At 42.5% G+C, this 16,032-nt stretch overlaps 1 protein-coding gene across 1 annotated transcript in view; it reads left to right on the top strand.

Annotated features, from left to right (window-relative positions):
• PPP2R2B (protein phosphatase 2 regulatory subunit Bbeta) overlaps positions 1 to 16,032 on the top strand; it is a 306,812-nt gene that overhangs the window by 19,767 nt on the left and 271,013 nt on the right. The window lies entirely within an intron of this gene.

Here is a 16,032-nt window from a genome sequence, read left to right on the forward strand (position 1 = left end):
GTTTAAAATGAACAAAAGGAAGTTTTTCTTCATGCAGCGTACGGTCAGTCTGTGAAACTCCTTGCCACAGCATGTTGTGAAGTCTAGGACTTTAATAGGGTTTGAAAAAGAGCTAGATAAATTCATGGACGTTAGGTCCATCAATGGCTATTTGCCAGGATGGGTAGGAAAGGTGTCCCTAGCTTTTGTCAGAGGCTGGAAATGGATGACAGGAGTGGGATCACTTGATGATTACCTCTTGTGTTCACTCCCTCTGGGGCATCTGGCTTTGACCACTGTTGGAAGACAGGATACTGAGCTAGATGGACCTTTGGTCTGACCTAGTATGACCTTTCTTCTATGATAGAGGTCTATAAAATTACGACTGGTGTGGAAAAAGTGAATAAAAAGTTATTTACTTGTTTTCATATCACAAGAACTAGGGGGTCACTACATGAAATTAATAGGAAGCTGGTTTAAAAGAAACAAAAGGAGGTAATTCTTTACACAGTGCACAGTCAATCTGTGAAACTCCTTGCCAGAGGCTATTATGAAGACTAGGACTTTAACAGGGTTCAAGAAAGAACTAGATAAATTCAGGGAGGATAGGTTCATTAATGGCTATTAACCAGGATGGGCAGGAATGGTGACCCTCTCCTCTGTTTGTCACAAGATGGGAATGGGGGACAGTGGATGGATCACTTGATGAACCAGTATTACCTGTTCTGTTCATTCCTTCTGGGGCATCTGGTATTAACCACTGTCGGATAATGGGCTAGATGGACCTTTAGTCTGACCCAGTAAGGCCGTTGTCATGCTCTAATGTCCTTAAGCACTTTTAGTCCAATATGACTTCATCTATATTCGGAGGATGGATAATATAAATATGCTGATATAGTTAACTAAATCAAGAAAGTACGTCAGATTTACGATTAAAATGTCAGTCAGTGCTCAGATCACTAAACTATGTCTCTCTTGTAAGATAGGTTCTCTTCTCTTCCCATTCAAGTTGAGAGTTTTGCCATTCACTATAGCAGGAGCAGGCCTGTGTGGTTAAATAACTTCTCTAGAATTTCTCATCTGATTCATGCTCTAGCTCCATGGTCACCAACCCATCAATTGGGAGGGCTCAAACAATCGATCGTGAGGCGTTTGGCCCTCCCTTTCATTTTCCCCCCACCCTCAAGAAGCCCCCACTGACACTATCTCCAGTGACAATGGAGGTAGCACTGGCTTCCTGCAGGATGGAGGTGGGGCAGTCCTGCAGCTGCGCCCCACTTCTGGGGTTTCAGGAAGTATGCAGGCTGCTCCCCTCCACCCCCAAACACCCAGCACGGTACCTGAAAGGCCAGGTCTGTGGCATGGCGGGGACTTCCTTCCACCTGCTGCCTTCCTGCATGGGGGGGGAGGGAGTAGAAGTCCTGGGAGGAAGTGCGTGCTGGGGACTTCCCCTGTTGCTTTCCTGCATGGGGGCGGGGAAGGAGTCCTGGGAGGAAGAACGCACGCCGGGGACACCCTGTCCCCTGCCCTAGCACCCTGTCCCCTACCCCAGCACCCTACCCTAGCACACACCAGCACCCTGTCCCCTGCCTTAGCACCCTGTCTTAGTACCTAACAGCACCCTGCCCCCACCAACACTCTGTCCCACATTAGTGGGGCCACATTAGTGAGGCGTGGTGGCAATTTGGAGGGGTTGGTTTTTTTGCATCTCACTTGTGTGGCCCCGACTGACTTTTCTGTGGGTCAGTGACCCCTGACTCAAAACAGGTTCCCCACCCCTCTCATAAATAAAGACAATGCTGAAACTTTTAGTATTTGACATAATATTTTATTTAAAAATTAAGTTTGGCCGTAAGCCCCAAATTGGGTCCAAGCCCCCATCTGGCTGCAGCATCATAACACTCCTGTACCCCACCCCAGACTCCAAATCTGAGCCTGTCATACACTGGAACCCCCTGTCTTGAGCTTCTCACATCCCCAAACTCCTGCACCCCCACATCCCAGTCTTCTGCCACCACACTCCTACACCATCCACACACTGCAAATCTGTGTCCTCATCCTCCCAACCTCTCAGCCCTGAGCCCCTCACATACTCCAACCCTAACTCCTGCATCCTTACATCCACAAGCCTGTGGCTTGCTCAGCACCCCAACCCTCCACCTGACCCCAACACTCCCCAGCCCGGAGCCTGGGTGTAAAAAGGTTTGGAGACCACTGCTCTAGCTTGTGCTAAGGGGCAAGTGATAGCAAGGTTACTTAGCCATATACATGCTGGACATGTTCCCTGAAGTCTTTTAGCAGCTCTTTAATGTCAAATTAAGTAGGTCAATGAGATAGAAAGCAGATAATACAGTACTGTTTGGTGCATAATGTTAAATTGCATCTAAACTGCTTTTCAGAGTTAAATATTTAATAAGTGCAGGGGAGAGAGAGGTTAAGAGAAACAGCCAAGGGAGGAAAGACATGTTTGCAGATGGATAATTATATGGGGGTATGTCTACACTACCACCCTAGTTCGAACTAGGGTGGTAATGTAGTCAACCGGAGTTGCAAATGAAGCCCAGGATTTGAATTTCCCGAGCTTCATTTGCATGTTGCCGGGCGCTGCCATTTTTAAATGTCCGCTAGTTCGGACTCCGTGCCCCGCGGCTACATGTGGCATGAACTAGGTAGTTTGGACTAGGCTTCCTATTCCGAACGACCGTTAATCCTCATTCCACGGGGAGTAACGGTAGTTTGGAATAGGAAGCCTAGTCCGTTCGGAATAGGAATAGGAAGCCTAGTCCGTTCCACGAGGAATAACGGTAGTTTGGAATAGGAAGCCTAGTCCGAACTACCTAGTTCGTGCCACGTGTAGCCGCGGGGCACGGAGTCCGAACTAGCGGACATTTAAAAATGGCAGCGCCCGGCAACATGCAAATGAAGCTCGGGAAATTCAAATCCCGGGCTTCATTTGCAACTCCGGTTGACTACATTACCACCCTAGTTCGAACTAGGGTGGTAGTGTAGACATACCCTGGGAGAGTGATACCGTTTAGAAGGATGTTCCAGCCAGCAGAGGGAAGAGGTTTCACACCAGCTCTTAAGAGTCGTTACAAGAGGAGGGCTTACTCAGGGAGTGGGCTATGACCACCGAGCGGTCAATCCCAGACTGAATTTTGAACTTAATTAGAGTTGTTGCAGCTTCTGTACACATGAGAAGGCATGTGGCTGGAGCAGGGTTACTTGGAGTTAGAGACCATAGAAACAGCATGAACATTTAGGAATGGCAGGTATTAGAAATATGCCTGACCCAAAACTCTTGAATGGTTAGATCCAGCTCTGAACTTTGTAGGATCAGTACTTCATAAAAACAAAAGGAAAAAATTGCCCACTTTTGAGAATTCCTCCAGATTTCACATGGAGCTTGGTTTGTACAAGGACACAACCTAATATGGCAGAGTGAACATAATCAATAAAGTTCTCTACTTTTGTGCCTCACTAACAAATCTGAGTGTCTCTTGCTTTAAATAACACCCCAGTAGTCTGGTTTGACCATGGAAGCTCCTGCTCATCTGAGTGTATGAGCTTCACTCACACGAAGTTTCTACAGAGTGACTGCACTGGATTGCCTTGTAGTAAGCTATAGAGGAAACTTACCAGTGAGCATTTGCAGGATCAGGACTTGTGTAGTCATTTGAACAAAATTATGAAGATGTGGTGGAACTACATCTTAATGTCTTGTGGGTAAATTGCTACATGCCCAGCAAAGCTGACTGACAGTGCATCTGGCAGTAGCAGATGTATCCACTTGCAGGAAGGCTTACACATCTGGTGTACCCAAAAACAAGACAATCATCTAGAAATATAATAAGCACGTAATAGGCTTTTTCTTTGTGGCACAAACAGTAAGAAAAAGTGGCCAGTGATGATGCAGACTATGGAATCCTGCCATACTTAAAGTTAGCTGCATTCACATGCAGATGTTAAGCGAGAAACAATGTTTCAAACGTGATTCATGTATAAGAGAACAATAAGTGCTGGGGGGGATGCAAAGTAAAGTCCTGAATCACAGCTGCACAAAGAAAAACAAAGGATTCACTATACGATCACCATAGTGTATTATCTGAAGCTAAATCTCATTAGATAACATCTCTGGTTTCTATATTATGCCATTATTGCGGTTGCATCTGCTAGCCTCAGTCTTGTATGTCTGTAAACACTTTTATCAGGAATACATTGTTTTCTGGGAGCAGGGCTTTGTAAATATTGTAACTGGAAAGAAACTTAATGTGCAAAGGTCTGGATTCCTCTAAAGTTGCTCAGACACCATGCTAATGGGCACAGCATTAGAACATGAATAGAGCAGAACGAAATGTAGATTTATATTTTTACTACTCTGTTACAGTGAAATGAAAGGCAGCATTGGTCTAATTCCTTTTCTATACTAGAACATAAGAATGGTTATACTGGCTCAGACTAAAGGCCCATTTAGCCTAGAATCCTTTCTTTCAACAGTGGACAATATCAGGTGCCCCTGAAGGAGTGAACAGAACAGTTAATCATCAAGGGCATGTCTAAAATAGGAAAGTATTTTGAAATAACTTATTTCAAAATAATAACTCCTGAAATAATTTCGAAATAGCGTGTCCACACTACGGGAAGCCTCGAAATTAGTCTAAGGCAGGCTCAGAGAGTCCACATTAACGATCTCCATTTAGAGCCCAAGGAAGCACTGGCAAATAATTAGTTTGAATTACCCTGGGGAGTAGTTGTTTTGAAATAGCGGCACTGAAGCATCTGCACTAATTTTGAAATTAGCATTATTCCTCGTGGAAAGCAGGAGTTATTGTTCGGAAATAACCAGCCTGTTATTTCTAAATAATGGGCTTGGTAGTGTGGACACTCTGCAAGTGATCCACGCCCTGTTGCCCATTCTCAGCTTCTGGCAAACAGAGGCTAGGGCCACCATCCTTGCCAATAGCTACTGTTGGATCTGTCCTCCAGGAATTTATTTCAGACTTTTTTTTTTTTAAACACTGTATTAGTCTTGCCCTTCACATCATCTGGGAAGGAATTTACAAGTTGACTCTTCATTGTGTGAAAAAATTCTTCCTTTTGTTTATTTTAAACCTGCCATTTATTAATTTTATTTGGTGACCCCTAGTTCTTGTGTTATTAGGAGTTAATAACACTTCCTTATTTGCTTTCTCTACACCAGTCATGATTTTATAGATCTCTGTCATATTCTGCCCCTTTAGTCATCTCTTTTCCAAGCTGAAAAGTCCCAGTCTTATTAATTTCTCCTAATATGGCAGCCATTCCAAACCCCTAATAATGTTGTTATTCTTTCTGACCCTTTTCCAACTCTAATATATCTTTTTTGAGAGAGAGCCACCACATCTGCACACAGTATTCAAAATATGGGTTACCATCAATTTTTATAGAGGCAATATAAGACTATGAGCCAGATGGAGGTTTCCCTCGCAAACCATGTCTGGTCCATGGGCCACTTATTGCCCACCCTTGATATTGTCTGTCTTATTATCTATTCATTTCTTAATGATTCCCACATTCTGTTAGATCTTTTTGACTGTCACTGCACTTTGAGTGGATGTTTTCAGAGAACTATATACAAAAGCTCCAAGATCTCTTTCCTTAGTGCATCTGATGAAGTGGGTCTTTGCCCACGATAGCTTATGCTCCTACACTTCAGTTAGTCTATAAGGTGCCACAGGACTCCTCGTCGCTTTTGCAGATTCAGACTAACACGGCTACCCCTCTGATACTTTTCCTTAGTGGTAACATCTAATTAAGACTCCATAATTTTATATGATCCATATAATCTTTTTCTATTCGGGCACCCTCAGGAATGCCTCAGTTTACCCATGTGTGTGAACAAGTGTATTATGAGGCTTAATTTAATCCTTATATAAATATCATTGAGATCTTATGAAAGGAGCTATACAGCTGAAAATTATTAATTAATGTATCTGTCAAAATTTAAAGGACAAATGTTAGGGATATTTATTGTATTTCAGTATTGAAAGGAAGCCAGAAGCCCATAAGAAAGAAATTGTGAGTAGATAAATGTTACAAGGAAACATTATTGGAACTACATAAGCATATGAAATATATGTAGTAAATGCCAATATTGTCCTTGGCAGTGGACAAGACATGTAACAAGATCCTTGTGTAACTCCACTGGAATCAGTGGAATAACACTATCATAAAAATGGAGTAACATAGTGGTGAATCAGGTCTATGATCTTTGCCTCAAATCTTACGTCAACAGAAAGACAACACTAACCAGATGAATTGGTAATCAGCAAAAGGCTTTATCTGTTTGGCCAAATAATGACTCAAGTGTGGAGGGGCAAATGGAGAACAGACCACAAATATTTAAGGACTCTGAACACCAAGGAGGGAGATACATTATTTAAAATCAATGAGAAAATCTCTCAAGGGAAGTGTGAAACCCCATCAATTGACAAATTTACAACTAGACTGTAAAAAAACCACTAGAAAATGAATAATAAACATTAATCTAGAATTGGCAAAATGGACCATCTGACATAATAGTAGAGCTGATAGAAAAAATTCCATTGGAACAGTTTTGTGACAGCAAATGGCTTTTTGAATAAATGGAAATGTTTTCTCGTGTATCAGTCGTTTTCCAGAGGCAATAATAATTTCCCAATCAAATCTACTCATCAAGAAACTGTCTTTTAATTTATATTTTAACGTTAATTTAAAAGGGTACTAGGGTAAAAGAAACACTCCCTTTGGTGGTACATTCTGGGCTACACCAGTATAAATGCTCTGTAACACCATTAGAATCAAAAAGTTACTCCGGACTTACAATGTAGTTACTGAGATAGGACTCTGACTCTGGGAATCCTGTAAATATATGCACAGAACGCCTCATTAACATTATTGAGAGAGATGCATGCACATCAAAACATAACAGCTTCCTTCCCCTTTCTTTATCCTAACTCTTTATTTACTTTGTATTTTATGGTATTTTGGCATATTTGTTTTACATGGAAAAACAACAACATATTTATAAAAAAAACAGTAATTGGCACACAATCCTGTGGATTTGTTTTGAGAAGCTCTGCAGAGAAACCATAGCATGGCTCCTTTGTTAATTTTCCCCCTGCTGCTGGTATCAAGCATTAGTTGCTTTAGTAATACAGACAGCTTGAACATTTTCCATCTTAACTTGCCAGCCTGACCTCAGCCGATAACCATTTGTCTTTCTAAACAATTACTCCAGTGAATTGCGTTGATTGTGGAGCGTCCGCTATTTAAATATTTATGGCCATATTGCTGAAGAACTGAAGAGAAAAAAACCGAAAAGAGCATTTAATAAATGAATTAAAAAATCAATTGGATAAATGTATCTGTTAGAAAACAAACGTTTATTTTAAGCCCCTTACACACTCATAGGCACTGGTATCCTGAGACTTCTTTCTGTGAATGGTAGTCTTGAGTACAAACAAGGAATGTATTTTTTTTGTACCCCCATTTGAGAACCAGAGTGTACAAAACAGTACCTTAGTGCCACAGCCTTTCTCTTTTCTGATGCCCTCATCAGTCTGGCCAATAGGGAGAGAGAACACTTGTATCATATCATCATCATGGTCTCTTTTAACTGTGGGCAGGCTTGTAGTTATGCCATAGCTGCACATGATGGAGTTCAGGAAAGAGCCATGGTATTGCTTCCAAAGAGAGGTCTGCATAAATGAAACAGATACACCCTGTAGTGTTGGCAGATGAGTCCAATCAGTGTGTGTGCCTGCTGCCCTTAGTTACCAATATTGTATCCATTCAGACCTCTGTGTTAAAGTTAACAAACCTTTATTTTTACCTGCAGTTTGATTTTGTGCTGCAGTGAATTAAAATTGAATTGTTTCTGTGTTCACACTTGAGAATTAAATGTCTGTGTCCAAATTATACACAACAATTAGATATCAAGGGGGAAAAAAGGGAGAATCTATGCTGCACTGGGGTAATTCAGTAGCAGCTTCACTTCCTTCAGTGGAGTAGCCTTTGATTTACTCTGATTTGTAATAGAGGTCAGAATTGGGCCCATTAACTTTACGAGCAGTGGGGGTCAACCAAAAATATTATAGCAGTATTGCTAAGTGAGCAAATACATCAGCTGTCTTGCATATATTTTAGGCTCAACATTCTGAAATACTTATGCTTTCATGTTTGTATGCCTGCATTGGGGGATGTGTGCATAATTCAAGCTTATGCAAAGGCGTGGGCACACCTCATGAAAGTGTGAGTTTAACCATAGGTCAGTCTCTACCTACCCACCCAAGTTATCCTTAGTATTGGTGTTTTGACAATAGTTGATCTGAAGGGGGTCATGCAAAGCATGTTTCAGTACATAGAGGGAGTGGAACATGGATTCATTTAGCACTATTGCTTTCTTAATGAAGCTCATTACTTTAGCTGTTAGTTCACTTTTTTGTTTTATTGATGTTGAATAGCCCCTTTTGTTTTCCTCTCAGTCTATAAAATGCCCTATGGTAAATTAAGCAATGATACTGTGAAGTAAATACTGCACCCAATTGGCTGGATTTTTAGTACAGAACTAAATATAACTTAAATATAAAGAGACACGAATAAACCCCTTCCGGAGATAAAATAATTAAGTCTTTATAACCCAGATGGTAGATACAGTCAGAAACTAAAAATTCACTCAAAGACCAAAATGTAACATAACTTACAAATTAAGGGCCAAATTGTGGAATTGTTATTACCACAGATTAATAGCTATTTGCACTGAGAGTCCATTGGCTGACTAGGTGTGTCCATTAATCTCAGTTTATTATAAATATTTGCACTGTATAAATGATAAAAGAATGGTGTTTTTAGTTCACCTCATACAAGTACTGTAGTGCAATCTTCTTTATTGTGAAAGTACAATTTATAAATATAGACGGCATTGCAAGGTATTTAAATGCCAGCTATGCTAAACATTTGTATACCCCTTCATGCTCTGGCTACCATTCCAAAAGACATGCTTCCATGCTGATGACGCTCATTTAAAAAAAATAACAGGTTAATTAAATTTGTGATTGAACTCCTTGGGGAACAGTTGTATGTCTCCTGCTGTAAAAACTGCATTCTGTCATATATTTCATATTATAGTAGTGTTGGATGATGACCCAGCACATGTGACAAAACACATAGACGGTACTTGTGACAGAAACCCCTCCCACCCATGCTTTATGAAATGGACTTATGGACATGACTATACATAATTCAGAGGTACTTTGAGCGAATTATTTTGTGTAACCCATCAATCTTCATGTCACGATCTTCTGGTTCCGTTTATCTTACTTTGATCTATGTATCATTTGTTTGTGTAAAATTAGACCTGTGGAGTGGGGTATATTTTGTGGGTTTCAAATGTGTGAATGAGAGACATGGAGGATGTTACCCTCAATGTCTTGATGAGCAACTGTTAAATAATCTCTTTTCTCCTTAAGTCTGAACAGTGGTTGGTAGGGAGTGGCCTCAGTTCTTTAACAAAAAGAATAGGAAAGCAGAGGTACAGTCTTTTGGCTGGGCTGTACCTGAAGGAAAGGAGCCGAAGACCCCAGGACAGAGAGACAGCCATGGTTTGAAGGGGCAGCTAGCAAAGAGATTTTAGGGTGAGTGTGAAGAATTTTTATTGAGGTTTCAGTGTAGAATTAGCCAACCGTTTTTGTTTCTTTTGATTTGTAACCTACTTTGATCTGCCTGTCCTCACTTATTATCACTTAAATCCTACTGTTTCTACTTAATAAAATCTTTTTTATTTTCTGTCAAACCCAGTGTAAATAATTGTTACCTGGCGGAGAGGGGCAACCATTGTGTACATTCCCTGTTTCATTGTTAAAGGTGGCTTACCCTTATCTAATTCTTTGGGGTTTGATTAGGGTTGCCAGGTGTCTGGTTTGGTTCCCTCACCCTTTTTTTTTTTTTTTTTTTTTTTGGATCAACCAATTTTTTTTCCTGCCATGTTCGGTATTTTTTGTGAAAGTATCTGGCAACCCTAGGTTTGATCCCATTTGGGGATTGGTATCTCAGGAAGCTGGGCCCTAAACTGCACTCTTCTTGGACCTGAAGAGGTTCAGTGTTTGTACTGCTTCTCGGTGGGGCAAGGACCTCAGCTCGGGGCCTTGGCTGGGGGAGACCAGTGGAGCTGGCCCAGCAGGACTGGGTGGGGAGGAGCCCCAGAGAGTGGGAAGGTGAGTGGCAATGGCCATCTCAGCACCTAGGGAGGCACCCCCAAGGGGTCGTCTGTGACCGCATCCCGTTACAGTGCCAGTGTGAGATTTCTAAAGATAGCTACACCACTTGAACCAAGGTTTAAGATTCTGGAGTGCCTTCCACACAGAGGGATGACATGTGGAGCATACTTTCAGTCTTAAAAGAGCAACACTCCAATGTGGAAACTACAGAACCCAAACCACTAAAAAAGAAAATCAACTTTTTGCAGGCGGTATCTAATTCAGATGATGAAAATGAACATGTGTCCATCTGCACTGCTTTGGATTGTTATCGAGCAAAACCCATCATTAGCATTTGAAGTAGGTCCTCTAGAATGGTAGTTGAAGTATGAAGGGACGTATAAATTGCTAGCGCATCTGGCATATAAATATCTTGCAACGCTGGCTGGCTACAATAGTGCCATGTAAATGCCTGTTCTCATGTGACAGATGACATTGTAAATAAGAAGCATGCAGGATTTTCTCCTGCAAATGTAAGCAAATTTATTTGCCTGAGTGATTGTCTAAACAAAAAGTAGTACTAAGTGGACTTGTAAGCTCTAAAGTTTTCCATCATTGTATTTTTAATTCAATTAATTTTTGTACATAATTCTACATTTATACATTTATTTACACATTTATATATTTATACATTCAATTTTCATGATAAAGAGGTGGCATTACAGTACTATTTCTTTTTCCACAGTGTAAATATTTGTAATAAAATAAAGTGAACACTGTACTCTGTAGTCTGTGTTGTAATTGAAATCAATATATTTGAAAGTAGAAAACATTCAAAATGTTTAAATAAATAGTATTCTATTATTGTTTAACAGTGCGATTAATCACCACCCATTTTTAAATCATGCGATTAATGGCAATTAATTTTTTTAATCATTTGACAGCCTTGCTTGTGACTAACAACTTCCCAGTGGGAGTGTAGGGGTTTTAAATATTTATAGCTTGCTAGTTCTTCTTGTGTCTTTTAGTATTCCTGTGACTTGCTGATTGCCTAGAATCATGCACAACCCCAGCACTGGGATTTTTAAAAGCACCAGCTAAAAAGCTAGAGCGATGTATACTGGGGATTGCTTAAACACTTCCTTTTTGAGGTGATTTAAAGCTTAGCTCAGTGGTTCCCTTAAGGCAGGTGTGGCCAACCTGAGCCTGAGAGAGAGCCACCGTTTATCAATGTACATTGCCAAAGAGCTATAGTAATTTGTGAGCAGTCCCCATCAGGTGCTTCTCCCTTCCCCAGCATCTTTTGCCCATCAGCAGCTTCCTTCCCCGTACCTCCTGCCCACTGTAATCAGCTGTTTCATGGCACTCAGGAGGCTCTGTGGGGGAGGGAAGGAGCAAGATCTCAATACACTTTGAGGAGCAGATGGAGCTAGGAGTTGAGCACTAGAAAGCTGGCAGCTGTAGCCCCAGAGTCAGAGCCACGTATTAACTTCAGAAGAGCCACAGGTTGGCCACCCCTGCCTTAAGCTATACGTTTTAGTTTTAAGGGTCTTTAAGATGAAAGCTAAGCTAGAAGTACCTCAAATTAAAGTTTTTCACCTTAAGGGCACCTCTAGGTTAAGCATTTAGCTTTTAGATTGTTTGTTTTTAATTGATGAATGTATAACATAAAAAAGACACTTTCCCTTATGTTCCAATCAGCATGTTTTCATATGGATAACTCAGATGTGACTGTAGGAAGAAAGCTTAGGTGTGGGCTTGTTATCAGAGAGTTGAAACTTTAGGAATAAATAAACCAAGGAAGAAGATGACCAGATGAGTAATTGTTAATGTTTAATTTATAATTTTTAGCAGAATCTGTCATTTTTTCAGGTAAATGTAAAGCACTTACATGATAGAATATCTGAGCCTTGAGAAATGAGCATTTACTCTAGTTAAGCTTCCCTAGTTCATTTCACAGCTGCTTGAGGGACAGACTATAAGAATGTCTGCATGGAATGCTTTTGGGAATGCAGAGTCCACAGCCAAGATCATTGGACTGCGTTCAACTATAAGCTTGGGGAGTTTTCTGTTCATTCTTTTTTAATTAAGTTAACTTAATTCATTATTGTTATAACCCATGTACCTAGTTCTTATTGCCATCACTCTGCCAGGGCAAAAGGGTCTTAAATTTGGCAAAAATATGTTAAACTCTTATCCTAACACTTTGCTGATATTTTTCTGGTCGGTCATTCCAATGATTTACAGCCTGAGTCTGATCTTGAGGGCAGCAATAAGAATCATAAGAAACTCCACTGTGAAATTAGTAAAGTTACACTAGTGGGAAATCGATGTAAATGAAATCAGTCTGTATTAGTAGTGTAGCATGGTATAGACTAGGAGTGGGCAATAATTTTTGACAAGGGGCCACGCCAAGATTTTGGAAAGCGGTTGAGGGCTGCACTCTTCCATGATATGAATGGAGGAGATGTGGGGTCTAGGATGGAGACTGGGTGCAGAAGGGAGCTTGGGGTAAGGGATTGGGGTGCAGGAGGGAGACTGAGTCTGGGAGGGAGTTTGGGTGAAGGAGGCGGTTGTGACCTAGGGCAGGGGACTGGAGTTCAGGGGTTTGGGATGTGACCTAGAGTAGAAGGGGATTGTGATCTGGGGCAGGAGATTGGGGTGCCAGATCTGAGAGTGGGTATGGCTGCAAGAGGGGGACAGATGGTTTGGGTATGTTGAGTGGAGGGGGTGGGGCAGAGAGTTGGGGCAGGGAAGGGAAGCAGGCTCTGGCCAGGAGACTTGACAGCCAGCAGCCAAATCAGCCTGCCTGCCTGCAGAGCTAAGGCTTGCAGAGCTTAAAACATTTCCCAGCCAGACAGCCTGCCTGCTTGCCTGGCCATGTGCTTCATTGAACAACTGAGTGGAGGACAGGTGAGCATGGTTCTTCTTAGCTGCCTTGTTTGTTATTCAAACAAGCAGCTCCCATTGGTTGGTTTCTGGCCAGAAACTGGCCAATGGGATCGTGTAGGGGTTAGGGCGGCTCTCGAAACTTCTCCCCTCCCCTCCAATTTTGAAACCAAAAGAAAGCCCAGCAGCCGCGTTTCTGCACGGCATGCAGGGCGAGCAAAGGACCCCCGCTGCCTGGATCTGGTGGCTTGGCAGGCTGGATCTGGCCCATGGGCCATATTTTGCCCAGGCCTGGTGTATACAATATGTGTAAGGCATGAAAGGTTGCATAAATGGGCAAGTATTATATATTGTTTGAATTGAAAAATCTCTATATTTGAAAGAGTTTGTCTGTGTGTATGTGTTTGTCTGTCTGTTCAAGAACTCCTCCTAAACAGTAAGGGCACGTCTACACAGCAGGGCTAAGGCCAAAATAAGCTACCAACTTGAGCTACATCAATTGCTTAGCTTAAATTGAAATAGCTTATTTTGGCATTTGGCGCCGTCTATACAGCAGGAAGTCCAAGGTGAGCACTCTTCCTCACCCTTCCCTTACTCCTCGTAAAATGAGGATTACAGGAGTCAGAGTAAGAAGTCCTCCAGCTCGACATCATTTTGACATTATGTTGAACTAACTGCTTGCTGTGTAGATGCAGACTATGTTATTTTGGAATAACGTTAGTTATTCTGAAATAATGCTGCTGTGTAGACATAGCCTAAGAGCTAGGACCACAAAATTCAGTTTAGAGTTTCCTCTTATAACTTAAAGCAAGGTAGGGTTTGGTTGTGCTAGGAAAATGGGATCTGCCTGGAATGGGATTGCTTCTCATAAAATCATACAGAAAAGAGAGAGAATCACCAGGCAGGTGAAAGGGGCTGGCTGGTGGTGTACTTCCCCCTGCCACCCCGTTCGGGACTGCCCCAGCCCTGAGCCTGTCACCCCCCAAGTACCCTTTAGGGAGGGCAGGAGGGGCTGAAGCTCCCCCTTCTTCTGATACATATGGAAATATTGCTGACTGTTCCCCTTCATCAGGGAGCGAAGGGAAATTGCAGTTTGCTGCATTCCTCTCTCTGGCTGGGGAGCACAGGGTTGCAGACAAACCTAGACTTGCCCCAGTTGGGGGACCTTCCCAGCTGTGCCTGCTGAACCTGCAGTGGCCATGGATAAGCGCTCCTCACCTGGCCCCAAGCTGCTGCGGTGAGAGAGGGCTGAGGTAGTCCTCTCTCCCTGGAGCATCCTGCATATTGAAACCCTCATCCCTAGCCCTTCCCCAGAGCAATGATTCAAATTAAGCATGTGTATTTTCATTGTCGTTTCCAAAACCCAAAAAATAATCAACTTAAGGACCTGAGAAATGGATCTCTTAGTAATGAATTGTAACCCCCAAGGAGATTACTTAGATTCCTGGGGCTCTGTGTGCTGGCAGCTCAGGGACAGGCACACTGAGTTTGCTTTGGCTTCCCTTCCCTACCAGGGACAGAGTCGGCCTGGCAACCCATAGGGAGTGAGAGGCTCCTCCCAGGGAGTTCAGGAGGGGAAGGAGGAGCCATTGTTGGGGGAGTCTAGAGCCAGCCAGGGCAAGGGGCGGACTGGCTGTGGGGGAGCTAGTAAGCCCTAGGCCTGCATGCAGGGTTCCCCCTGAGAACTAGCCTCTAGGGACCTGAAGGCAAGATCCCTCAGCTAGGTGTTATTTCTCCACTGTTGATTCCCAGTTTGTGGAGTTTGCTGGGAGGTTTCCCCAGCCAGGCTGAGTTGGCTCTCCGGCTCCCTGGGTGAGACCAGTCACCGCATGGCCAGCTCTGCTCTGTCTGCTGGTTCGGGGCTGCTGCCTGCTGTGTGTGTGTCTGAATGCTGGGGTAGAAGGTTATAGTTTGAATTTTGGTGCAGTTGTGAGGCCTGCACCTTGAGCCTTGCACCCCTTTGTGGTGAGGGGAAATCCTGGGACTGAAGCAGCCTGATTCCTGCCTGAGGAGGATCCCTGCCAGAAGAGAGCAGCCCCTCTGCAGTGACTGAATCATCTCTGAACCTGAGGCTCATTCATGGAGTGTGTGAGTGCATCATCTTTTAGTTAGTAAGTCAGGGAATTTGTTTGGGGATTTTATTACCTGCTGTGTATTAAACTTGTGGAGGGATTTACCACCTTCCTCCACTTGGGAGTCCTTTGGGCTGTACTGAACCCAGTCAGCTCCACTGCTAAACCACTGCAGAGAAGAATTTTGTGGTCAAAAGAAATCAAGGGCCCCAACAAAGTACGGCACCAACGGGCACCGGTGACCTTAAAAATAGTGTTTTACCCTGTTCTGTTATATTTGTCTCCTGTTTAATATACTTGTGTTTATTATAGTGTATGTGTTTGTGCTATTTTCTGGGAGTCTCCAACTATCTGGCAAATACGTGGGGATTATCCTGGGTTAGAATTTTCCTCCCAAGCTGCCCTGGTGACCCTGCCAGGAAGGAGTGAGGGGGGTGGAGGCACCACCAAATAAATCCATCGGAAAAAATAAAGTTGAGTGGGTGGCGGGATCCAGAAGAACCCAGACTTGTCCATCAAAACCTGTAAGGAGATTGGATTTAAAAAAGGTAACCAGGTGGAGAGGGGGCGCTACAGTATAATTCTATAAAGAGGGATCATTATTTAAAAGGAGATGGAATAGAGCACATAGTTTAGACTGAGCTCTCAATATTAACTGAATTTCCTAACTTCCAACTGCTTTATATTTTGCACTGAATGTTGCATTATTCTAGTTTTTCCATGGCACATATTAGAATTCCTCTGATCTAAATTCTTCCATTAATCAGAATTAGCACAAAATACAGGTACCTAATTTGAGTGTCTATTCTTCCTATATTATTAATGGAATAGCCCCTTAGGTGGTTGCTAGCTGAAAAGTAGTAGATTTCTCATTCAGA

The sequence above is a fragment of the Pelodiscus sinensis genome, chromosome 17, assembly GCF_049634645.1.
Source record: "Pelodiscus sinensis isolate JC-2024 chromosome 17, ASM4963464v1, whole genome shotgun sequence".
In the NCBI taxonomy this organism is placed as follows: domain Eukaryota; kingdom Metazoa; phylum Chordata; order Testudines; family Trionychidae; genus Pelodiscus; species Pelodiscus sinensis.